The sequence below is a fragment of the Sorex araneus genome, chromosome 6 (assembly GCF_027595985.1).
Source record: "Sorex araneus isolate mSorAra2 chromosome 6, mSorAra2.pri, whole genome shotgun sequence".
In the NCBI taxonomy this organism is placed as follows: Eukaryota; Metazoa; Chordata; class Mammalia; order Eulipotyphla; family Soricidae; genus Sorex; species Sorex araneus.
Window position 1 is genome coordinate 43,123,553 of NC_073307.1, and position 26,653 is coordinate 43,150,205.

The 26,653-nt window shown below is 38.3% G+C and overlaps 1 protein-coding gene across 1 annotated transcript in view; it reads right to left on the minus strand.

Moving 5' to 3' along the window:
- The window catches only part of COMMD10 (COMM domain containing 10), a 174,829-nt gene that overhangs the window by 42,271 nt on the left and 105,905 nt on the right, over positions 1-26,653 (minus strand). The window lies entirely within an intron of this gene.

Consider the following 26,653-nt stretch of genomic DNA (forward strand, 5'->3'; position numbering starts at 1 on the left):
AAAGTTTCTTGCCTAATCCCTACCTCACCCCCCAAAATAACAATGTTTAATTTAGTATGCTGAAAAAATAGGGGACAAAAGCTAATTTTATAACAGGTAATATTGCCTTAGACATAAAATTACATCTATAAAATTACAGAGTACTTATACATGAAGGGCATTGTTCTCATTGCTTTACAAATGAGCCTATTCATTCATTCCCTCAGCAACCTACATGATACAGAAAGACCTGTGTCTTTAACTTCTCTGTAGAAGTTAAGGACCTGTGCAGATCACATGAATGGCATTTGAACACTATAATTTTATGCTCATAAATGAAGAAACTGGACAATTCTAGCTAAAATGCACACGGGTATAAGACACGGAGCACAAGTGCATTCATGAAGTTTATTAACTTAACAAAAATTTATTGGTGCTTATAGTGGGTAGGTACTATTCTAGGTGCTCCTAATTTAATAGTTTATGAAACTAAAGTCCACTGCCCTTGTGGAGTCTGCATTCTAATAAAGACTAGCATACAATGAGCAAATAAGTAAAAGGTATAGTCTGCCTAACAAAAAATGAAACTTCTACAAAACTATGGAGTACAGGGTATTCTAGAAGCATGGATCTTTGTGGTGAGAGGTACAGGGGAGAGCTCAGTGTGAACGTGATACTTGAGTAAAGATCTAAAAAGAAATGAATAAATTATGAGACTCTCTGGGATCTGCAACATTCCAGAGAGAGAAATTATTAAGTTTAAATCCTCACAGGGAGACTGTAACTGGTGGTTTTTAAAAAACATGGAGTATACAGTAAACTGGTGGGAGAGAAGTAGGTGATTAGTTACGGCTGGTCATAGTGGGAGATTACACATGGCCAATGCTAGAATTTTAGCAATGCGAAAACATTTGAAGGGTATGCACAGAAAACCAAAACTTTTAAAGATTGGGGAGGTCCCTAGGAGAACCCCTATGGAAATCAGAGGTTCTGCATTAACAGAAGAGGTAAAGTATCATAAACAAAAGTAGCAGGTTGTAATTCGTGAAGGGAATATGCCTGAAAGTTCTCTCTTGGCAGTGAGAAAAGTGAAAGATATTAACAAATAAATAAATAAAATGAAAAAGGCTGAAGGTTTTACTAGCAAGACAGTTGGGGAGACCGGAGTCAAAACTGACATCTGTGACCAAAGCCAGGTGGAGACAGAAGTAACAAAGTAAGGACATTCTCAGCAGTATCAGACTAATGGGATGACTTCCTCATGGAACAGTCATGGGGGAAAGGAGAGACTGTGTCTAGGGTACACCAGTTGTCTATGGCAGCACAGCGGACACCCAAGTCAGCCACTTGTTTCAAAACCAAACACGTTCTGGATAGCACTGAAAAGAAAACAATTTCAGTTTTGTAATAATCATTAAAACAAGGTCACATGGGGGGGGAACCATATTCACATAAAAATATGTCTTGGTAGTAATGTGGTACATGTGACCTTGAAAGATGGATAAGATCATTACTTTAATACAGTAAAATGACTAAAAAAGAAATAATAGGCTGCTTATGCAAATATATTTTAGATGAAGTAAAATTCAGTGTCCAAATGAAGCAGCTATTGAACTGTCCACTAACAATGCATTTAAATAAAGTAATTTGAACTGGAACTGCATATATTTGTAAATAATTTAGACAGAGATGGAATTATAAACTAGGTACCAAATAATGAGTTCTAAGTACATGTCGCACAGGATAATTTCATCTCTTGGGTTAAAGATTTACAAGGAGCCTCAGTGTCCCTTTTGCAAAGAAATCCCTTCAAAGTAGAAATGGCTGGCAGAATACAAGCAGCAGATGACTTGGACAATCAAAAGTTCTGTGGGAAAATAGCAACAGCTTGATGAACTGGTCACTCAGAAAAGGGGAAGGGTCAGAGCAGTCCCTGTGAGAACAGTAAAGTCCTCCCAAGCCTCCCAAATTAACTGCATGCTCATTGAATTTCAACCTTGAAAGAGGTCACAGAAAGCAATAATGTGTACAATGTATTTTCAAATTATCTGCTTTCTATGAACATTCTGTTCCTTATTTTTCCACATGTAAAATCTATCCATTTTTCTTTTTAAAAAAAAATCCAAGAAATACTGATTCAGTCAAAAAGAATGTGAACAGTATACTAAGATGCTCAGATGCAATGGAATATTACTCAGTCCTAAAAAGGAAATCTTGCCATAGGTAACAACATGTTATAGACCTTGGTGACATAATGCCAAGTGAAAGAAGTCACACAGAAAAACAAACATTCTTTCAAAAAACATTGAATAACTGTGAGATAGTTACAAGCTTTCATGTTTGGGTTATAATCACACAATGATCAAACACCCATCCCTCCACCAGTACACATTCCCCACCACCAATATCCCCAATAAACCCCCCTTTTCCCACCCTCCCCCTGCCTCCATGTCAGACAATATTCCCCATACTCTCTACTTTTGGGCATTATGGCTTGCAACACAGACACTGAAAGGTCATCATGTTTGGTCCATTATCTACTTTCGGCACACATCTCCCATCCCAACTGATTCCTCCAGCCATCATTTTCTTAGTGATCCTTTTTCTATTCCATCTGCCTTCTCCCCTCTGCTCATGAAGCAGGCTTCCAGCTATGGGGCAATCCTCCTGGCTCTTGTATCTACTGTCCTTGGGTGTCAGCCTCATGTGATGTTATTCTATACTCCACAAATGAGTGCAGTCCCTCTATGTCTGTCCCTCTCCTTCTGACTCATTTCACTTAGCATGATACTTTCTATGTCTTTCCATGTCTATAATATAGGCAAATTTCATGACTTCATCTCTCCTAACATCTGCATAGTATTCCATTGTGTAGATGTACCAAAGTTTCTTTAACTAGTCATCTGTTCTAGGGCACCTGGATTGTTTCCAGATTTTGGCTATTGTGAACAGTGCTGCAGTGAACATATAGGTATAGATGTTATTTCTACTGTGCTTTTTTGCATCCTCGGGATATATTCCCAGGAGTGGTATTGTAGGGTTATATGGAAGCTCAATTTCTAGTTTTTGAAGGACTGTCCATAATGTTTTCCAAAAAGACTGGACCAGTAGGCATTCTCACCAACAGTGAAAGAGCATCCCTTTTTCCCCACATCCACGCCAGCACTGGTTGCTTTTGTTCTTTTGAATGTGTGCCAGTCTCTGTGGTGTGAGATGATATTTCATTGTTGTTTTTATTTGCATCTCCCTGATGACTAGCGATGTGGAGCATTTTTTCACGTGCTTTTTGGCCATTTGTATTTCTTTTTTTGAGGAAACTTCAGTTCATTTCTTTTCCCCATTTTTTGATTGGGTTGGAGGTTTTTTTCTTGTATAATTCTACTACTGTCTTGTATATCTTGGAATTAATCCCTTATCAGATGGGTTTTGGGCAAATATTCTTTCTGATTCTGTGGGTTCTTTCTGTATTTTGATCACTGTTTCTTTTGAAGTGCAGAAGCTTCTTAGTTTGATGTAGTCCCATTTGTTTATGTTTGCTTCCACTTGTATTGTCAGTGCTGTCTACATTTTCCACTATGTACCTTATAGATTCATGTCTGATATTGAGGTCTTTAATCCACTCTGATTAAAGTACATATCCCAGACTTTTGTGCTTGGCATTTATACAGAGGTCATAGTTCATTTTTTTTGCAGGTAGCTATCCAGTTTTCCCAGTACCACTTTGTTGAAGAGGTTTTCCTTGTTACACTTCACATTTCTTGCTCCTTTGTCAAAGATTAAATGGCCATATATATATTTGGGCATCTGTGACAGGATATTCAACTCTGTTCCATTGGTTTGCAGCTCTGTTTCTAGCCCAATACCATGCTTTTTTAATTACTACTGCTTTGTAGTAGAGTTTGAAGTTGGGGAAGGTGATGCCACCCATCTTATTTTTCCCAAGGACTGCTTTAGCTATTCGTGGGGTTTTATTGTTCCATATGAATTTCAGGCATATTTTGTCTATCTCTTTGAAAAATGTCATGGGTATCCTGATAGGGATCGCATTAAATTTGTATAGTGTTTTGGGCAGTATTGCCATTTTGATAATGTTAATTCTCCCTATCCATGAGCAGGGGATATGTTTCCATTTCCAAGTGTCCTCTTTTATTTCTTGAAGTAGTGTTTTGTAATTTTCCTTGTATAGGTCTTTCACCTCTTTGGTTAAGCTGATTCCAAGGTACCTGATTTTCTGAGGTAATATTGTGAACGGGATTGTTTTTTAAAATGTCTCTTTCTTCTCTTTCATTATTTGTAAATAAGAAAGCCATGGACTTTTGGTATGCCCTTGATATCCTTTTCTTGTCTAATTGCTATGGCCAGGACTTTCAGTAGTATATTGAATAGGAGTGGCAAAAGTAGGCAACCTTGTCTTGTGCCCAATCTTAGAGGGAAGGCTTTTAGTATTTCCCCATTGAGAATGATACTTGCTGTGGGCTTGTGGTAGATGGCTTTGATTATATTGAGGAAAGTTCCTTCAATGCCCATTCTGCTGAGAGTTTTTATCATAAACGGGTGCTGGATCTTGTCAAATGCTTTCTCTGCATCTATTGATATGATCATATGGTTTTTATTATTTTTTATTGATAAGATGAATTATGTTGATTGACTTGTGAATGTTAAACCATCCTTGTATCCCTGGGATGAATCCTACTTGGTCATGGTGTCTGATCTTTTTGATTAGTTGTTGGATTTTATTTCCTAATATTTTGTTGAGGATCTTTTCGTCTGTGTTCATTAGGAATATTGATCTGTAGTTCTCTTCCTTTGTGGTACCTCTGTCTGCTTTTGGTATCAGGGTGATATTTGCTTCACAGAAACTGTTTGGAAGTGTTTTTAATGCTTCAATTTCCTTGAAAAGCTTAAAAAGGATTGGGAGTAAGTCCTCTTTAAAGATTTAAAGATTCACTAGTGAATCCATCTGGGCCAGGGTTTTTGTGCTTGGGGAGACTTTTTATTACCATTTCAATTTCCTTGATGGTGATAGGTCTGTTCAGGAATTCCAGATCTTCTTGGTTCAGCCTTGGAGGACTATAGGAATCTAGGAATTTATCCATTTCCTCGAGGTTTTCGTGTTTCGTGGCATAAAGATTCTCAAAGTAATCTCTGAGAATCCTTTGAATTTCTGTAGTTTCTGTTGCAATGTCCCCCTTTTCATTTCTGATTCGGTTTACTAGGGTTTTCTCTCCCTTTTTTGGTGAGTTTTGCTAGAGGTTATCTATCTTGTTTATTTTCTCAAAGAACCATCAATGAAAAGAATGGTTTCATTGATCTTTCGAATTGTTTTTTGGGTTTCCATATTGTTAATTTCTGCTCTGAGTTTTATTATTTCCTTCCTCCAGTTAGGATAGGGTTCCTTTTGTTGGTCATTCTCCAAGCTCTTAAGCTGTGAGGTTAGGTTATTTATGTGGGCTCACTCCTTCTTCCTGAGGAATGCTTGTAGAGCTATAAACTTTCCTCTTAACACAGTTTTAGCTGTGTCCCATAAGTTTTGGTAACTCGTGTCCTCATTTTCGTTTGTTTCCAGGAATCTTTTGATTTCCTTTTTGATTTCCTTTCCAAGCCACTCATTGTCTAATAGTGAGCTGTTTAATTTCCAGGTGTTTGATTTCGTTTTCTGTTTGTGGTGTGATTTACTTCTAATTTCAGTGCATTGTGGTCTGAGAAGATCTTTTTCTTTTTCTTTTTCTTTTTTTTGCTTTTTGGGTCACACCCAGCGATGCTCAGGGGTTACTCCTGGCTTTGCACTCAGGAATTACTCCTGGAAGTGCTTGGGGGACCATATGGGATGCCGGGGATCGAACCCGGGTTGGCTGCATGCAAGGCAAACGCCCTACCCGCTGTGCTATTGCTCCAGCCCCCTGAGAAGATCTTTGATACGATCTCTATCTTCTTAATTTTATGGAGGTATGTTTTGCGGCTCAGCATGTGGTCTATCTTGGAGAATGTTTCATGTACACTTAAGAAGAATGTATACTCAGCTTTTTGAGGATAAAGTGTCCTGTATACACCTACTAAGTCCCTTTCTTCCATTTCTTCCTTCAGATGAAGTATGTCTTTGCTAAGTTTGAGTCTGGTTGATCTATCAAGAGATGATAAAGCGATGTTGAAGTCTCCAACTAATATTGTTGCTATCAATGTCTTTCTTAAAGTCTACAAGTAGTTGTTTTTAAGAACTTTGCTGGTCCCTCATTAGGTGCATATATATTTAGTATTGTTAGTTATTCCTGTTGTACAGATCCCTTTATCAATAAGAAATGACCTTCACTGTCTCTTGTGACCTTCTTCAGTTTGAAATCAATGTGGTCTGATACTAGGATGGTTACCCCAACTTTTTTATGGGAATTGTTTTCCTGTAGGATTGTTTTCCAGCCTTTGACTTTGAGCCTGTGTTTGCTCTGACTGTTGAGATGTGTTTCTTGCAAGCAGCAGAATATTGGGTTCAATTTTCTAATCTTACTGCCACTCTGTTTTTTAATTTGTGCGTTTAACCCATTGACGTTGAGAGAGATTACTGTCATGGGGGTTTGTCCCATTTTTCTGCTGAAATTTGGTGCATTTGAGGGGTCTGAGAAAGACAAACATTCTTATCATCACCTTCGTATATTACATTGAAAAACAAAAACAAGAGCAAAGATAGAACATTAGGTTGCTGTTAGAAGCATGGGAGGGGCAGGGTGAAGAGAGGGTAAAACTGGTGAGGTAGTTCAAGAGGTAAAGATCTCTAGTTATCAAATAAGTCATGGGGATATAAAATATAATACTGTAACCACAGTCAGTAACACTGTCTTGTATATTTAAAAGTTGTTAAGAGAACATATCTTCCAAATTCTCATCACAAAAAAAATTTTTGGTAACCATTCATGACAGAATTAACTAGTCTTAGTTTGGTGATCATTTTGTCAAGTATGCAAATCAATTATCAATAAATTGTCCCTTGGAAACTTATGTTAGTTTTGCTTCAATTTTTAAAGCCCACAAACAAAAAGATACTCAGGGTCTGGGGCAATAGTACAGCAGGTAGGGTACTTGCCTTGCATGTGACTGACCCAGTTTTGAACCCTGGCATCCCCTACGATTCCTCAAGCATTTCCAAGAGTAGTTCCCTACTGCAGAGCCAGGAGTAAGCCCTGAACATTGCCAGGTGTGGCCCCAAAACCCAAAAATAAAATAATTTAAACACAAACAAAAAAATAGAGACTCAAGGTTGAGCATGTGGATAGTACTATCTCATTTACTGAAAAATCTTTTTAATTCTTAATATTCAGAATGATCAATGCTATTTGGCTGCCAAAGGGAGAACTGCTGAGAAACTGTCCCATACTTGGGCTGGCCCGCTGGCTTTGCTGGAACACTTGGTGAGAGTCTCTGTCCCATGTTCTCGCCTCTTCAACTAAGGCTGTTACTGGGGAGATACTTTCAGATCTCATGTGTCTGAGGGAGCTTCGTTAGCTTTCACTGTTCAAGGATGTTTGGTTGGTGATTAAATTTCTTGTGTGAAAATAGTTCTTCTACCAGACCCCAATGGCATTTTCTCCATTGTGCCCTAGAATTCAGAGTTGCTGATAAGAAGTAAAATACCAGTTTGATTTACATTATTTTGTAAATGTGATCTACATTTGGTAATCTACCAAATGGTGATCTATACCCTCACTCCCCCTTTCTCCCCTCCCCTGTGGAATCTCAGGATTTTCTTGTCTTTTATGGATTAAAACTTCAAGAAGAAATATGCATCTAGGAGCATTTAAAAAAAATTTTTAATGGATCCCTATGAGGTACAGTTACAGACTTAACAAACTTTCATGGTTACATTTCAGTCATATAATAATAGAGTACCCATCCCTCCACCAGTGCCCATTCTCCTCCCACCACCCCATCCCATCCCCCCCACCGTGACCTGTTTCTGTGGCAGGGCATTCCCTTTTGCTCTCTCCTTTTGGTGTTGTGGTTTGCAATAGAGGTATTAAGTGGCCATCGTGTTTGGTCTATAGTCTATTTTCAGCACACATCTCCCATCCCAAGCGGGCCCTCCAAGCACCCTTTACTTGGTGGTCCCTTCTCTATCTTAGCTGCCATTTCCCCAAGTGTGTGAGGCTGGTTTCTAAGCCATGGAACAATCCTCCTGGTACTTATCTCTACTATTCTTACATGTTAGTCTCCCATTCTGTTACTTTATATTCCACAATTGAGTGCAATCTTTCTATGTCTATTCCTCTTTCTGACTCATTTCACTTAGCATTATACTTTCCATGTTGATCCACTTATATGCAAATTCCATGATTTCATCTTTTCTAACAGCTGCATAGTAAGGAGCATTTTTTTATCATTCTACTTGATACCTTGCTCAGTCCTTCCTATTATAATTTGAATTCCTTCCTAATATAATTTGAAGATTAATAACTTTCTCTGGACCTTGTGATTTTTATTATTTTTGACTTCCTATCTAATGCATATACATTATTTTTATCCTTCCATTACCTTTGAATACCCTTTTACATTTATTTCATTCATTAGGTTCTTAAAAAACAAAACTATTATACACTTTTTTGTAAGGTAACAAATGTCTTTATAAAGAAACAACAACAAAAAAAAAAGTAGAGTAATAAAGTTTAGTGCTGGGATGGGGTAGGAAATACATATTGCAATTTTTTTTAATAGGATGATCAAGGAGAGTTCACTAAGAAGCTGAGAAGTGAGAAAATGCAAAAGGCAGGGGTCTGAGAGAAGAGTATTCTAGGTAGAGATAAATGAAACCTATATATTTCCTAAAGTAGAAAGCCTGACAAACTTAGGAATTTAGGGAGAATCCTCAATTGAATAGGTGAGGGAGAGAAAGTGGAAAACAAAGTAAGTGAGGAATACTACAGAATGTTGTAGCTAGGGTAAAAGCTTCTCAAACTGAGGAAAACAATGTTTAAGTCTGGACACTGTCTCTTTGAATGGTATTATTATTAACTAGATAATATGTTCATATAAAATTATATAATATTATTTCAATTTCTATCATAAACATTCAGGTTATGAAGGGAAAAATCAACACTGCACCATGTTTTTATTCTAAAATGTAAATGTCTGTTACAAAACAACTGCAGGCCAAGAGTTTAATAAGCTGAAGCATTCTTCAAAAATATTTCAATCATATGAGTAGTTTTTATCTATAATATGCTTTTTATTTTATGGTCCAATTGTTACTGAGCAAAGTTCATTTGATTTTATTTTTAAAGAAGAAAGTCTCCACGTTTTCTAATACCATCAACTCTTAATGAGAAGAGTCAGGATAATAGAAAACTTGAGGAAAATTAAATAACATAGGAAAGCTGTGGTGTGGGGGTCAAATTATGTCATTGTTTCAAAGCAACTTTCTTAGCTGTAATTCAATTGCATGCAATAAAACTAAAAACAATCTGCTCCTAGAATGTTACAACATTCTCCTGCTTTGAATAAATTTATATTATCTGAAAATCAATAAGGTTCATCTTTCACACAAACAAGGTCTGAAAATGTTAACACCCAAAGCTCCAGTAAGATGCCGTCTTCTCCAACTTTTCAGCCGAGATGAAAGGCTATTTCCTGGAAGAAATGATGCTTCTGAGCAAGACATGTCTTAAAATACTATTTCCAGAATTACTGTAACCAACATAGTAAAGACTATCAGGAAACCATCAGCCTAATTATTCACAGCATTGGTGACAAAGATAAACTGCTCATATTTACTGGATCACATGACAACTAAGAATGGAACATTTCATGATTAATAGTTTAAAAGGCAGGGGTTTTCAATAGTTTCTCTATTGAGAAAGTTTTAGCTCTTTGATTATTATCCTGACCACTTTTAGCTGGTTTAATGTGATTTAAAAATGTTTTCCTAAAGGTTGCATCTGTTAATAGTTAGAAAGCAGCTTAAATTCCCATTAAGCTTTACTCAACAAACCTCATGGTTCTCCTCTAAGAACCTTATAAGCAAGTACCCTCTATGCTTCAACAATAATCTACCAGTTCATTTTGAATTTTATTTTAATGTGCAGGAATCCCATGATTTTTTATTCAACTGAAAAATATCAATTCTGAAGGAAGGAATGAAGGAAGAAAGAAAAAGAAGGAATAAAGGAAGGAAGGAAGGAAGGAAGGAAGGAAGGAAGGAAGGAAGGAAGGAAGGAAGGAAGGAAGGAAACAAAAGGAAAGAGAAAGAAAAGAAAAGAAGGGAAAAGAAGAAAGAAAGAAAGAAAGAAAGAAAGAAAGAAAGAAAGAAAGAAAGAAAGAAAGAAAGAAAGAAAGAAAGAAAGAAAGAAAGAAAGAAAGAAAGAAAGAAAGAGGCTGGAGCAATAGCACAGTAGGTAGGGCTTTTGCCTTGCATATGGCCAACCAGGATTTGATTCCCAGCATCCCATATGGTCCCCTGAGCACCACCAGGAGTAATTCCTGAGCACAGGGCCAGGAGTAACCCCTGAGCACCGCTGGATTTGACCCAAAAAACAAAACAAACAAAAAAGAAAGAAAGAAAGAAAGAAAGAAAGAAAGAAAGAAAGAAAGAAAGAAAGAAAGAAAGAAAGAAAGAAAGAAAGAAAGAAAGAAAGAAAGAAAGAAAGAAAGAAAGAAAAGAAGGAAGGAAGGAAGGAAGAGAGGAAAAAAGGAAGGAAGGAAGGAAGGGAGGGAGAAAGAAAGAAAGAAAAAGAGAGAAAGAAAGAAAAAGAGAGAGAAAAAGCAGAAAGGAGTGGGGCAAGGAAAAAAATAGATCAACTGTCAACAACAACATGGAAAACTCAAACCCATACTACCATATGGGGTAAAATCCCAGAAAATTAGCCCAGCAAAGCACAAAACCAGAACTGTGAGGGAGATCTCACCTTGATAAGACAGAATAACACTTAAGTAATCATATGTATCATTTACAAATATGGGTTTATTTAATGTCGTCAGTTGTTAATAAGACTATTTGGATGAGCCCAAACAGCTTTGAAGACTTTGCATTTACTTTTCCAAGTTTTTGTTCTTAGTTTTGCTTTACGCTTAAATAGCAGGATATGTAAATGAGCGGGATTCTCAAACTATACGTCTACTAGTGAAGAGCCTTAGCTTGTTTAATAAGAGAAAAAGAACAGCTTATCTTTTATGTCAGTCAAAATCATATTCTCAATTTAATCATGGTTTTTGGTCAAGAATGCTATTCTCACATGGTTCTTTTCACTCAAGGATAATGGATAACATCTTAGCTCTACATCTCACAGATTCATTGGAGTTAAGAACAAATGTACTTTTTAGCAAACTTCTATTTCCCCTACCAAAATTCTTATTTCCCTTCTACTTTGTGTCATAAAAATAAGCACAAGAGAGGAAAGCAAGATAACATATAATTGTACAAGGCATCCTTTTTCAGAGTTGATGAAGTGAAAATAGAATGGCAAGTGATTAAAATACATAAAGTTGCCTGCAGAAAAAGAGGATAGAAAGTGAAGGCGGTAACATGGAGAAAGGACTATAGATAAGTGGAGAAATATGGAAAGAAAACAGAAGAGAAAAGAGAGCTTTCAAAAATAGCAAGAATAAGGTAGTTTTTAGAACGAGATGAACTTCTGATTAAGTTGAAGGAATTTATTTGGAACCACATCAATGAAACAGCTTGAATTTTCAAGGGCTAATTAAAATGTTTGTTCTAAAATGCTTCCTTTAGCGTCTCATTTATGTTCATAAAAATAACACTCTAGACAGGAAATAAGGGCACAGTCTTAAGTGACTACGATGGCCAAGAAGTACTACTAATAGGGAAAAAAGAAAAGCAATGCTCATAATGTAAAATTACTAAATAGACCTCACTATCAATATAGATAGAAAAGTGCAGTTGTAGCTAACTAATTCTGTTAATATATAAAACCTAGATATTTTTCTGTGCTTTTAAAGACCACCAGACAACAGTGTGAAGAAACCAAACTTCAAAATGTGATAATTTGCATTTGAAACAGGTGTTCAGGAAAAGCCTAGTTAACAAAAACAAAAATGTCAAATCTCACTCGTTTAAGCCAAACTGGAAAAACCTCTTGTATTCAATGGCTGGAAACAATTACCTACAGAAGTGTTGTCAGATTTCTGAAATAATCACTACTTTTTTTTGGGGGGGGAGGTCTACTATTGGGTCACACCTCTCAATGCTCAGGACATACTCTTGACTCTGTGCTCAGGATCAGCCCTGAGAGCCATCAGGGACCTACATGTACGCTGAGGAACAAACTAGGGTCCCCAGTGTGCAAGGCAAGTGCCTCATCCTCTGCTATACTAGCACTCTGGTTATGAAATATATGTTTGAAGAAAACAGTTCAAAATAATAAAACACAAATTCCTATTTGTTAGAGTAGCACTGTAGCCCGGTAGCACTGGTGTCCCGTTGTTCACCAATTTGCTTGACTGGGCACCAGTAACATCTCCATTGTGAGACTTGTTACTGTTTTTGGCATATAGGATATGCCAGGGGTAGCTTGCCAGGCTCATTTCCCAAATAAAATGGGTTCTAAGTGTGTCAGGAGTAAAATGTAGCTTGGCTAAAAATAACTAGGTTTAAAAGCCTCTATGAGAAAGTATAACATAAAAACAAAAAATCAAGGTAATTAGTAAGTTTATTAACTTTGTTGGTGACTGTATTTTATGTCAATGACACTTAGCCAAAAGCACAGCTCTAAAACCTACCACCAATAAACTTTAGCTCATCTTGACTTTATTTTAAGATGTGATGACAGAAGTACAACAGATCTAGAAGCACAGTGAAGAAATACCAAGGAGGAGCATTAATAGGGCAAATTTCCCAGACAAAGCTAAATCCTAGAGCATTTTAAATATCTACTGAAGAAAAAAGTAATAACATATACACTCGGAGATGACATATACACAGATATATGGAGATATATGACATTATGCAGAAAAGCCTAAAGAGTTCGTAAAAAATTATGACCAAGTAGGATTCATCCCAGGGATACAAGTATGGTTGAACACTCACAAATCAATCAACATAATATAACATATCAGTAAAGGAAAAGATAGAAATCACAGTCATATCAATAGATGCAGAGAAAACATTTGAAAAGATCTAGCACCCATTCATTACAAAAACTCTCAGCAAAATGGGAGTTGAAGGAGTTTTCCTCAGTATAGACAAAATGATCTACCACAAGCCCACAGCAAGCATTATTCTCAATGAGTAAAAACTAAAAGTCTTCCCCCTAAGATTTGTGACAAGACAAGACTACGACGCTCACCACGTCTATTCAATATAGTACTGAAAGTACTTGCCATAGGCAAGAAAAAGATATCAAGGAATCCAGACAGGAAAGGAAGAGATCAAGCTATCACTATTTGCAGATGACATACTTTACTTAGAAAATCCTAAAGACTGTACCAAAAAGTTCCTAGAAATAATAGATTTATACAGTAAAGTGGTAGGTTACAAAATCAGTATCCCAAAGTCCATGGCTTTCCTACATACAAATAATGAAGGAAAAAAAAGAGATATTAAAAAATATCCCATTCACAATAGTGTCTCAGAAAATCAAGTATCTTGGAATCAGCTTAACTAAAGAAGGACTTATACAAAGAAAACTATAAAATACTACTTCAGGAAATAAAACAGGACACAAGGAAATGGAGACACATTCCCTGTTCATGGATTGGGAGGATTTATATTGTCAAAATAGCAATAGTCCCCAGAGCATTATACTTATTCAATGGTTATTCTTATTCATTATACTTATTCAAGGACACCATGACATTTTTCATAGACAAACGCTTCTGCAATTCATATAGAACAATAAACCCCCATGAATAGCTAAAGCAATCCTTGGGAAAAAGAAGATGGGTGGGATCACCTTCTCCAACTTCAAACTGTACAACAAAGCAGTAGTAATTAAAACAGTATGGTATTGGAACAAAGACAAACCTGCAGACCAATGAAACAGAGTTGAATATCCTGACAGAGAACTTCAAATATATGATCACTTAATCTTTGATAAAGGAGCAAGAAACGTGAAGTGGAAGGAAAGCCTCTTCAAGTGCTGCTGGGAAAACTGGACAGTTACATGCAAAAACATGAACTCAGATCTCTAACACCAGGCACAAAGTCAGATCAAAATGAATTAAAGACCTCAATATCAGACTTGAATCCATAAGGTACACGGAGGAAAATGTAGGCAGAGTTTTCCATGACACTGAAGCTAAAGGCATATTTAAGGATGAAACATCACTGACTAAGCAAGTGGAAACAACATAAACAAATGGAACTACATCAAACTAAGAAGCTTCTGCACCTCAAAAGAAACAGTGACCAAAATACAGTGACAGTCCACGGAATGGGAAAAATTATTCACCCAATACCCATCAGATAAGGGTTTATTTCCAGGATATATAAGACACTGGTCAAACTTTACAAAAAAAAAAAAAACAACCCTCCAATCCCATCAAAAAATGGGAAGAAGAAATGAACAGAAATTTCCTCGAAAAAGAAATACAAATGTTCAAAAGGCACATAAAAAATGTTTTACATCACTAATCCTCAGGGAAATGCAAATCAAAACAACAGTAAGATATCATCTTACACCACAGAGATTGGCACACATCAAGAAGACCAAGAACGGGAGCTGCCGCATGCGAAACGGACCCTCTGCTCCTAAAGACTATGATCCGAGAGGTCTTCTAACCCATTTTGTCACCCAGAGCGGCTTCTTACAGAAATGCATCTAGATTGTGAACTGAGCTGAAATATCAGAAATCCAAAACCGCGCGGCCGCATTCTCAGCAATGGAAAGAAATTATTAAATTATGCCTTTTCAGCAGGCCTGATTGTTGGGGGGAAATTCCAAACAATAACAGTGAGTTCTCTATTGAAATATTGAATGTATTCAAAGTATAGAGAGAATAAAGTGAAGATCATTAGCTAATTAGGTGAGGGGTGGGAGGGGGGTTATATTGGGGTTCTTGGTGGTGGAACATGTGCACTGGTGAAGGGATGGGGGTTTAATCATTATATGACTGAGACTTAAACCTGAAAGCTTTGTATTTTTTTATGGTGATTCAATAAAATAATTTTTTTTAAAAAAAAAGAAGGCCAAGAACAACCAGTGCTGGCACAGATGTGGGGAGAAAGGGACTCTCATTCATTATTGGTGGGAATGTTGACTGGTCCAGCCATTTGAAAAAACAACATGGAAATCCCTCATAAAATTAGAAGTTTAGCTTCCATATGACCCAGCAATACCACTTCTGGGGATATTTCCCCAGAGTTAAAAAAGAAAAACCACTAGAAATGACATTTAGACTTGTATGATTTAGACTTGTATGTTCATTGCAGCGCTGTTCACAATAGTCAGAATCTGGGAACAACCTGAGTGCCCGAGAACATAAGACTGGTTAAAGAAGCCATCTAAACATATATCTAAACAATGGAATACTATGCAGCTGTTAGAAAAAATGAAGTCATGAAATTTGCTTATAAGTGATGGACGTGGAGAGCATCATGCTAAGTGAATTAGTCAGAAAGTGAGGGACAGACATCGAATGACTGAACTAATTCATAGAATATAATATAAAATAACATAGTATGAGACTAACACCCAAGGGCAGTTAGAGACAAGGGTCAGGAGGATTGGTCCACAGTTGGAAGCCTGAGTCAAGTGCTGAGGAGAAAGCAACTTGGGATAGAGAAGGGACTATTAAGTTAATGACGATTGGAGGGATCACTCGTGATGGGAGACATGTGCTGAAAGTAGATAAAGGCTCAAACATGGTGGCCTTTCAGTATCTGTACTGCAAACCATAATTCCCAGAAGTATAGAGAGAGTAATAAGGAAAGTGCCTGCCAAAAAGGCGGAGGGTAGGATGGGATGGGGGTGGCAGGAGGGATACTCGGGACATTGATGGTAGGAATTTTACAGTGGTGGCAGGATGGGAGCCCCAATCATGAAAATCTTTCAATCATGAAAGCGTTGTAACTGTGTTATCTTATGGTGATTCAATAAAAAATGTAAGAAAAAAACTTTAAAAGAAAAAAATTAGAATAAATAAAACCAGTAAGTTCATAGGATAACATAAATCATCATTTAAAAAAAAACAGGGGCCAGGGCCAGAGCAGTAGTGCAGTGGGTAGGGCGTTTGCCTTGCATGTGGCTGACCCGAATTCAATCCCCAGCACCCCATGTGGTCCCCCAAGCACCTCCAGGAATAATTCCCGAGTGCAGAGCCAGGAGTAACCCCTGAGCATTGCTATGTGTGACTCAAAAACAAACAAAAAACCCCAACAAACAACAACAACAACAAAAACAGAGGCCTTTAAACAGACTAAGAATGAACTATCTTAAGAGGAACAAAGAAAACAATGTGTCTATAATAGAATCAAACAAATTAGATATATGTCTGATCAAAAGGTAAGATACTTGCAATCTGAAAACTACAAAACATGGTAAAAATAATTGAAGATGACACAACCAAATAAAAACACAGGGTACAAAGAATGTTTCTTTCCTTTTAAAAAAAAAATGTAGGAGTACTGCTATTTATGCAGCCATTGATAAAGCTGATTGAGTTGGGCAAAGAACATTTCAATGGCCACAAGCACCCCCAGTTCTCGCCTGAGGCCATGAGTGTGATCCTCAGTGCCACACACACGCACTGAAACTAAAGCATGTAGCGCCTGATGAGCACTGCTACGGAAGGTGAGAGAATGAGCACATTTGTAATCACTGCAACTACACTGTGCAACATGTGGCGAGCATTTCAGCTGAGTGTCAGTGGACACAGCCTGATGGTAACCCCGCCCCCCAGCACCACTGGATTCAAAAAGCACAAAGAAGAGACTGGAGTGATAGTACAGCAGGTAGAAAGCTTGCCTTTCATGTGGCCGACCTGGCTCCAATCCCTGGTATCCCTTATGGTCCCCGAGCCCCACCAGGAGTGATCCCTGAGCACAGAGCCAGGAATTAGTCCTGAGCACTTTTGGGTGTGGCCCCCAAAACAAGACAAAAAAGAACCAAAACCAAATGTGCAGAACAACCAAGCACATGCACTCCCCCACCCCTCCCCACCTCAATCATTTCAACACCAGCAGCACACACAAGGAGAGTGGTAAACAATGAAAGACATCCCATGTTTATAGATTTAAAGGTTGTAATACGTTTGTGTTAGCCAAAGGGATATAAAGATTTAATGGTATTTCAAAATACTAGTGGCATTTTTTCACAGAAATAGAACAAACAATCCTAACATTCATATGGAACCACAAAGGACACAGAATATGCAAAAATTAAGAAAAACAAGCTGAAAGCATCACACTTCCCAATTTTAATAAGTATAATCAAGGCACAGGTAATTAAAACAGTGCAGTACTAAGAGAGGCAGAGAGCTAATGAGAGAGAGAGAGAGAGAGAGAGAGAGTTATCAATGAAACAGAGAGACTAAAACTCTAATAACTAATCTCTCACAAGAGGGCCAAGAATTCACACCAGAAGAAAATCTCTTTGACAAATGGCGAATGGGACTCACCAGGGTATGCACGCACGTGCGCGTGTGCTTGAGAGAGCGCGTGGACGCGCGCGCGCACGCACACACACACACACACACACACACACAAACTCAGAAATTAGAACCGTTTAACCTTACATCATATGCGAAAACCAACTTAAAATGGATTGTCGTGTTCGAACGTCTGAACCTGTAGAACTCCAAAATGAAAACAGGAAGACTTTAAAACTAAAGCAAACAGGTCTCGGTAATGAGCATTGCATGGCCATGTTCTTTTGACACCCATGGACCAACATCTGACCACCAGTTAGAACCAAGGCGGCAGACCAGTGGTTTTTAACCTTTCCATACCTGCGGTTGAAGATCACTGTTACATACCAAGAGCAGAAGTAGGCGAGAGTCACTATATCAAACTAAGCTTTGCACTATAAAGAGGAAATGAAAAGAGGTCAGGGATGTTGCTCAGAGGAGCACTGGGTTCAATCTCCAGCACCACACACACAAATGGCCAGTCCGCGTAGGAAAAAACATTTGAGATCCTAATGACCAGAGAAATCCAAACCGAAACAACAATGAGATATACTTCACACCTGTTAGAATGGATTTTTTTTTAAGGGTCCACACCCAGCAGTGCACAGGGTTTACTCCCAGAAGCAATGAAGGGACCATACAGTACCAGGAATCCAACCCAGGCCTCAACATGCAAAGCATGTACTCCTGTCCTTAGAGTTATTTCCCTGGCCCGGGATGGATTTATTTTGTCATCAAAAAGAAGGAGGGAATAACAAGTGTTAGTGGATGCAGAGTCCTGGATACTATTGCATACTGTTGGTGGGGATATAAGTGGTACATGTGCTATGGAAAGTACGGAGGTGCCTCCGAAAATTAAGCTAGATATGTCATCTTAAATAACCAAAAGTCTCAAATAACCCAGGCTTGTGGTACTTTATGATACCACAGAGAAGTCTGTATTATTCAGATATGCCCGTTCCACCGCCAAATAGCTGTGTTTTGTACTCTGTTGCACAAACAGACCTATACTTGATTGCATGTTGTCCGATTTTGTTCGCCAGCTGTTTCATATCTGAATCATTTGTCTCCCAAATTAGATGAAAGAAAAAAAACTTTAGGGCAAATGATATTGTCTTTTCCTTTTCTGTCTGTTAGCAGCTAACACGGTGGTAGGCTAAGAAATGCTCAATAAAAGCTTGTTGAACTGAACAGTACCCTTAATCATTGCCACTTCTTTTCTCTGAAGTATGGTTGAAAAGATTCAATGCTGTGGTGCTGTCAGCTTTTATACTTCATCCTGCTCTGTGACCACCTTGCTGGAGGACTGCAAATTCAATCTTTACACTTATCCAATCAATGCAGCTCCTGGCAGAATTATCAACAATGACAATCAATGCCAGTTCAAGTGGAGAGTTTTATTACACCCAAATACTCATCACTAGAGCTGAACCTCAAATACAGCAGACTTAGTTATTGGTCTACCCCTGACTCAAAACAAATAATCCATCTCAAAAATAAGTTAACTGCTGATTCTTTCTGACTGAGAGGAAAAAAATAAGTGAACTGCTTGTAGCTTTCACTCCATAACAGGAATAAAAATAGTGAAGAAATAAAATAATCATTTAACAAGTATATAACTTACTAATGCTCTGCTACATATTAGCATGTTTATGCCTACATGAGAAAGAAAATTAGTTTATTCTAAAATAAAACTCAGGGCTGGAGCAATAGCACAGCAGGTAGGGCATTTGCCTTGCATGCAGCTGACCTGGGTTCAATTCCCAGCATCCCATATGGTCCCCTGAGCACCGCCAGAAGTAATTACTGAGTGTATGAGCTAGGAGTAACCCCTGTGCATCACCGGGTATGACCCAAAAAGCATAAAGAAAAAAAAGTTAAAATAAAAATCTTCTACTTTATTTTTTGAAACTTTATTAAAGAACCATGATTTACAAAATTATTGATAGTTGCATTTTAGGCATATAATATGGACTGGAGCTATAGTACAGTGGGTAGGGCATTTGCCTTGCAGGGAGCTGACCCGGGTTCGATTCTTCTATCCCTCTCGGAGAGCCTGTCAAGCTACTGAGAGTATCCCGCCTGCATGGCAAAGCCTGGCAAGCTCCCGTGGCATATCTGATATGCCAAAAACAGTAACAAGTCTCACAATGGAGACATTACTGGTGCCTGCTCAAGCCAATTGATGAACAGGACGACAGCGCTACAGTGCCATAATTCAACACTAATCCCTCCATCGGTGTCAAATTCCCTCCACCAGTGTTCCCACATTCTCTCCCCATTCCAACCCCCACTCCACCCCTGCCTGTCAACTTGGATAGGCACATCACAAAGTTTCAGTGGTTGCCACTTAAATCTGATGTTTTCAGTTTTGTTGAGTCTGTGTTTTAGATATGTGATTATACCACTCAGTCATATCATGGGTATAACTGAAGCTCTGATGCCTATTAACCCATTACTTCTTATTCTCTCCTTCCCCCCTTCATTTCTTTCCTTCTCTGTCTGTCTCCTTTCTAAACACTGGGGTCAAGGGTAATCCAGGCATCCCCCTTTTACTACAATACATTTCCTCATTCAGTAGTCGGATAAATGAGATAGATCATCCTGTGAAACTCTTCTACTTTAAATTGTAACAACTCTGGGCAGTCATTTATTCTACATTAATATCAAATAATCTACCTTAATCTTAACACAACTAGGAATCAAAATCAAAACAGTATTTCCCATAATAAATTGTTTCCAAACATATAACTGTCTCAATGTTTATTTACTGTTACGAATAAACATTTTCTTTGCCAATACGGAAAATTAAACTGAATGAAGAAGTAGTTAAAGCTTGTACATGAATGCTAAATTATATTGTGAAACTAACAAGGAGATGGTCAGAGTGATCTAAAGGCTCTATTATAATAAGCTTGAGAGAAGAGATCAAAACCCAGATTTAATTGTCATATATAATCCCACATATACTTCACTGCAAACCACAGTTTATGCAGCCAGGAAAACATTCATTTAAAATCACAGCAGGTCTGTAATACCTACTGAGGTTTAGCTAAAACTTTGAAGGGGAAAAATAAACAAACAGTAAGCAGCCTATCTTTGACAAACCTATTTCAAGTCATCTTCTATATTTATAGTTCTTTTTTCTTTTGAAATAAGAAAATCACCCCAAGAGAATAAATTATTGATGTGGATATTTCCTTACCTTAAAGATTTCACCTAAATTAGAATTAACAGCTGCTTTGTTTCTTACAAAGTCCACCATAATGAACAAAATTTCATTTTTTCTAAACAATAAAAACTCTGACCTAGAATAGAAATGACTTTTGCTTTCAAGATGGTGGTTTTATGGCCCACAGCACACTATGCTTTATTTCTCCTGACCCAGTTTTTAAAAGGTAAAATGGAAGAACATTTGAAATCAAACCACTATAACGAGTTATCTATTTGACTGAAAAACTGTTATCTATACCAACATCCAAGAGCAAAATCGAGACCTTTTCTAATTTAAGAAAAGTGGTAACGAGGCCAAAATGAACACCTATGAAACAGTCACAGTGATGATATTCATATTTACAGGAAAAAATTAGAAGAAAATCTGATTAATCTTGATTCCTATAAAAGACTCTAGGCTCTATTGAAACGTAAGCATATGTGCATTATTCTGATGACATTTTATTCCCTCTTGCCTTGTTGACATTTAGAATATGACCTAGTTGAGCTAAAATTACCAGAGTGGAAAAGGAGCGGTATTGTGATCAGTGATTTTATCTACACATGCTGTCTGGTTCCCAGGGGCACACACAGGCTGAGGGCCCTGGGTGAAAGACACTAATTCCTTCTACTTGTCTTTTTCAGGATGAAAGGTATCAACAGTGACTTTTAAAAATTGCTTGCTTCTGAACCGAGAAACTGAAAAGCTGTTAATGCTTGGCATAACCAATCCAAGTCAGACAATTAAGCCCTATGTAACACAAGAAAAGAAAATTCTGAAGTTAATACCTTGGATATGAAGAGAAGAGTAGTGAAATCACTTAAGGGGTGGTCTTTGTATATCTCGCCACATTTCCTACTCCTAATATGTAAAAGGGAACAGGCAGCTGAGACACATATAAGATAAAGCAAAACAGAGGAACTTTTAGGATAGTACTATTCTTTGTCCAATTACCAAGAAATATGAACTGAATAAAAATTCTTTGTGGGCAGTAACAGAGAAGTTGCAAATTAAAGGGGCTTTCAAAGATACTGTGATAGAAGGAAAATTTAAAAAGCACTGAAAAAGCCAGAGACGTAGAGTAATGGGTAAGCTGTTTGCCTTCCACACCCATATTCGATCCATGCCTCTTGTATAGCCCCCAGAGTACTGCCAGAAAAATCCCTAAGAGCCAGGAGTAAACCCTGAGCATCACTGGGTGTGGCCTAAAAAACAGGAGGGGTAACCATAATCAACTTACTGGAAAATTATTTACACTACTTCCATTTTAATAAAACATCCATTTCATGCTGACAGAAAATGAGAAGTGGGGCCGGAGCAATAGTACAGTGGGTAGGGCGTTTGCCTTGCACGCAGCTGACTGGGGTTTGATCCCTGACATCCCAGATGGTCCCTGAGTAGCACCAGGAGTGACTCCTGAGTGCAGAGGCAGTAACCCCTGAGCATCACCAACTGTGACCCAAAAAGCAAAAAAAAAAAAAAAAAAAGTCTCCGGACACTGAAAGAAAAAGAAACAAACAAACAAGAAAGGATTCCTATGAGCAGACTGAATCCATTACTTAAGTAGTGGTGTTTTTGGCTCTGTTTTGTGTTTTGGGCCATACCCAGCAGTGCTCAGGACTTACTCCTGGCTCTGCAATCAGAAATCATTCCTGGAGGGCTCAGGGGACCATGTGGGGTACCGGGGAATCAAACCCAGTCAGCCAAGTGCAAGGCAAGCACCTTACCCACTGAACTATCACTCCAGCCCCTAAGCAGTAGTGATTTTTAAATAATAAACCCTAACTCCCAACAGCACTTACATTTCATATAATTCACAATAATAGTAGTTATACCTGTCTATTAACTCCTAATATATAGGAGCTTACTGTCTTAAAATTTTGTTCATTTTGACTGTTGGGAACATTTTCAGGGTTCTTCCAATCGCACTTTCATTTTATATATTCACATTACTTCTGGGCCCCTGGCTCAGAGGCATTGGAGAATCAGCTACTCTAATGCGGTGTTTCTCGGCCTTTTTCAACCATGGTGTCCTCCGGGTCTTTTTTCTTCCTGTGGCCTCTTCCTCTTGGTTGACTCCTCAGTCTTGTGCTGTGCCTCCACTTCCCACCACTGATGTGATTTTTACCTGTGGCTCCACAGCGGAATAATCTGGGGATCTACTGGGAGTCTTATGGTCCTTAGCTGAGAAACTCTGCCTCTGACATCCGCTCCCCTGGTTCACAAGGGCCGGTAGCAGGACCCACTTCTATCTGTGCTACAGAAAGTTCACCCACCTTGGTCTACAAGGCTGACCTCGCTTCCCCTCCGACTTCAGGAACTCCACATCCTACAGCGCATGGAGGAGAACATGATCTCACTACTTATTTCCGCTCCATGGGCTGATAGCTGATTGACTGCCACATCAGACCTCACGCACTTTGTAAGTTCCAAAAATGTTAAAAAGGAAAAACTCCCTCATGTAGGTGATAAAATTATCTGTGTGCATGCTACATAGAGTGCATGAATTTCTCAAAATAAATGATAAGCACACATGGCACAAAAATGTCTCCATAGAGAAGACCAAAGACTAAGTGATCAAGGCAGTTTATGCACACTCACTTTAGTCACTTCCTTCTCTGCCTAAAACATTTCAACTAAGTCTCCAGTCTACCTCGTCTGGATGGACCCAACTCTTCATCCTCCCTCTGATCTCATTCTTTGACAAGCAAGACCAAATTTCAGCTGACAAGAATCAGCACTGAAATTTTCAAGACACATTTGCAAACTAATGTTACATACTGATTACCATATTTATTAGTGGCTAAAAAAATTTACGGGCACATTTAAAAACAAGAGTAGAAAAAAATAATTACACTTTGATGGCTCTTTTGCTTTTTTTAAAAAGTTTATTTATTTACTTATTTTGGGGTCACACCCGGTGATGCACAGGGGCTACTCCTGGTTCTGCACTCAGGAATTACCCCTGGCGGTGCTCAAGGGACCATATGGGATGCTGGGAATCAAACCCAGGTCGGCCATGTGCGAGGCAAACGCCCTACCCGCTGTGCTATCTTTCCAGCTGCTGATGGCTCTTTTTCTTTCACAAGCTTTAAGATATATTACTTGTCCAAATTGCTGTACATTTCATGCAAGCAGTTGGTAAAAGCTGAATGGCTATTACAGAGGAGACAATGTGTTTATATAGGGTCAAAAGGAAACTAAGGCTAGAACATTCATGTTGAGAAGGAGTTAATTATGGGCAAAACTAGAAAGAGCTCCAGGCAGGTGAAAAACCACATGGGGAAAAACCTGCAGCAGGAAAATCACAGTGTGTGAGGAACTACAAAGACATTTTGCATTTGTGGTCAAAGAATGAGATCAGATGAAAGGATGAGGAGTTGGGCCCATCTAGACAAGGTCAAATAGAGACTTAACTGAAGTGTTTTAAGCAGAGAATGTGACTCAATTAATATTTTAAGAAAATCAACTCAACCGTGGAATGAACTAATGGTGGGTCCAGTGAGAATCAGAGGGTTAAACAGATGATATTTTGAAACAGGTGGCCGTAAATAGAAAAAGATGAGGAGAAACTTGAAATAGAGTTTAGAAAGAGAAGCGATGCAAGGAATTAAATGGGCAGATGGGGAATCAAAATAAAGAGGAAATGAATAAAGGAATCCTAGTTTCTACCTTGACACACGTTAAGACACTGGTAAAGAATGGGGAGAGAGTTCAAGTGGTAGGACACAAGTTCAAGTGGTAGGACACAAGCTTTCCACGCACAGTGCCCTGAGCTGAACCCCAGGTACCATGCACCAGTAGCCCCCATCACTACAGGCGGCCCCTGGGCACCTGCAGGCCCAAACAGCACAAGCATAACCAAGCTGAGCACCCAAACTGTCAGGCCCAAACTTCTGGGCCAAGTATCAGTGGGAATGGTTCAGTGTACCACCATCTTCAACCCAGGCACCAGCCATTTGAGAAAACGCTATTGAGTAAATATAGTATGTAAATATATATAAGCATACATATCCAAGTCCCAGTACACTCAAAAGGCCATTTAGAAAAAGTGGTATGACTTAGAACAAATATTTAAAACATCCAACTAATTTAAAAAGAGAGGGTGGAAGGAGGGGAAAAATAGCCACAGACATAATGGAAAATAATTCCCCAAATTTGATGAAAAGCAGTAAGTAAAGACGGAAGAAATCTAATAAAATCTAAGCAGGAGAAACATAAGGAAAAATTATACCAGAAATAATATGGCTAAACCGCTTAAAATCAAAGATTAAAAAAAAAAAGTCTTGGAAACAATCAATGGAACCAGGGAAATTCCATTAAGGGGAAATTCCACGATAGCTGCAAAACCTTTAGATAACATCAAAGACACTGAAACAGCATATTTAAAGTACAGAAATTAAGAATTCCATTTCCAAGTGGCCTATCCTTCAAAAATAAAAGTAAAACAAAGTCTTATTCAGATAAACAAAAAACAGACTGTGAAGCCAGCAGAACTGCAGGCCAAGGAAAGCTAAGGGACATTCTTCAGTCTCAATGACACAGAATAAGCCTGAGAACCAAGAGGTATAGCACAAAAAATAACAACAATAACGTATGAATATCTCTTCCTCAATTGTAATAAATATATCACAGTAAGCAAAACGTTAGTAACAGAAGAAACCATTCAAAGAGAAAGGGTCTCTATGTGGAAATGGTATTAAAAAAAAAAAGCAGAAATTACTCCAAAACTTTAGTCTATAAAACTTAATCACTAACAGAAGTTGTCCCAACAGTAGTTACATCATGTCAATTTTTATTAAATGATCTGATATAACAGCAATCTCAACATAAAACAAAATCATCTTAAAAAACAAATATCTGACAAGTTAGGTAGCAGTGGAAGAGAACTTTCACAAAGGGCAATACAAGAGCCTATAACTAATATTGTATTTAATCACAAACTACTGGCTTGCTCTTCCAAGTCACTGTTCTCCCTTGTCTCTTTATTGTTTTCTTCTTTGCTCTTGCAGGTCTCTTTACTTGCTTTTTCCCACTTTGGAGAAGCCTGTGTTCTCTCTTGAACACATTCCTCTCTTTCTCTTCCCTCATGTCTTCCTGAGCAACTGTTGTTCAATAAAAACTATGTTGCTTCACACACACACACACACACACACACACACACACACACACACACAGACCATGAACCCCCTCATGCTTTACCTATAATTTATCTATAGATTTTAGACCTAGGTAAGGAAATGTGTCCCAATGATCTATATTCAGCACAGCAATTTAGGTGGACAATTGTAGCACTGTAGCACTGTTGTCCTGTTGTTCATCAATTTGCTAGAGTGGGCACCAGTAACGTCTCCATTTCGAGACTTGGTGTTACTGTTTTTGGCATATCAAATTGCCATGGGTAGCTTGCCAGGCTCTGCTGTGAGGGCAGAATGCTCTCGGTAGCTTGCCGGGCTCTCCGAGAGGGACGGAAAAATAGGACGCAGGTTGGCTGCAAATGCCCTACCGGCTGTGTTCTCACTCCAGTCCAGGCTTCTCGGTCTTTTGAGTAAGATCAAGTGTAGGTGGACAATAAAACAAAAAATAAAAATAAAAGCAAATATATCTGAAAAGAAGATGGCTATATTCTTAGACTACATGATCCTTTAGAAAACAGTACAACTCCCCAGTACTAAAATTACTAGGATAAGCACGCTAAGTCACAGGTTACAGCAATGATCACTGCATCACACTATCACTGTCATCCCATTGTTAATCGATTTACTCGACCGGGCACCAGTAATGTCTCTATTATACTCAGCCCTGAAATTTTAGCAGCCTCTCCTTACTCGTCTTTCCCAATGATTGGAGGGTCTTTCAGGGTCAGGGGAATGAGACCTATCATTACTGTTTTTGGCATAT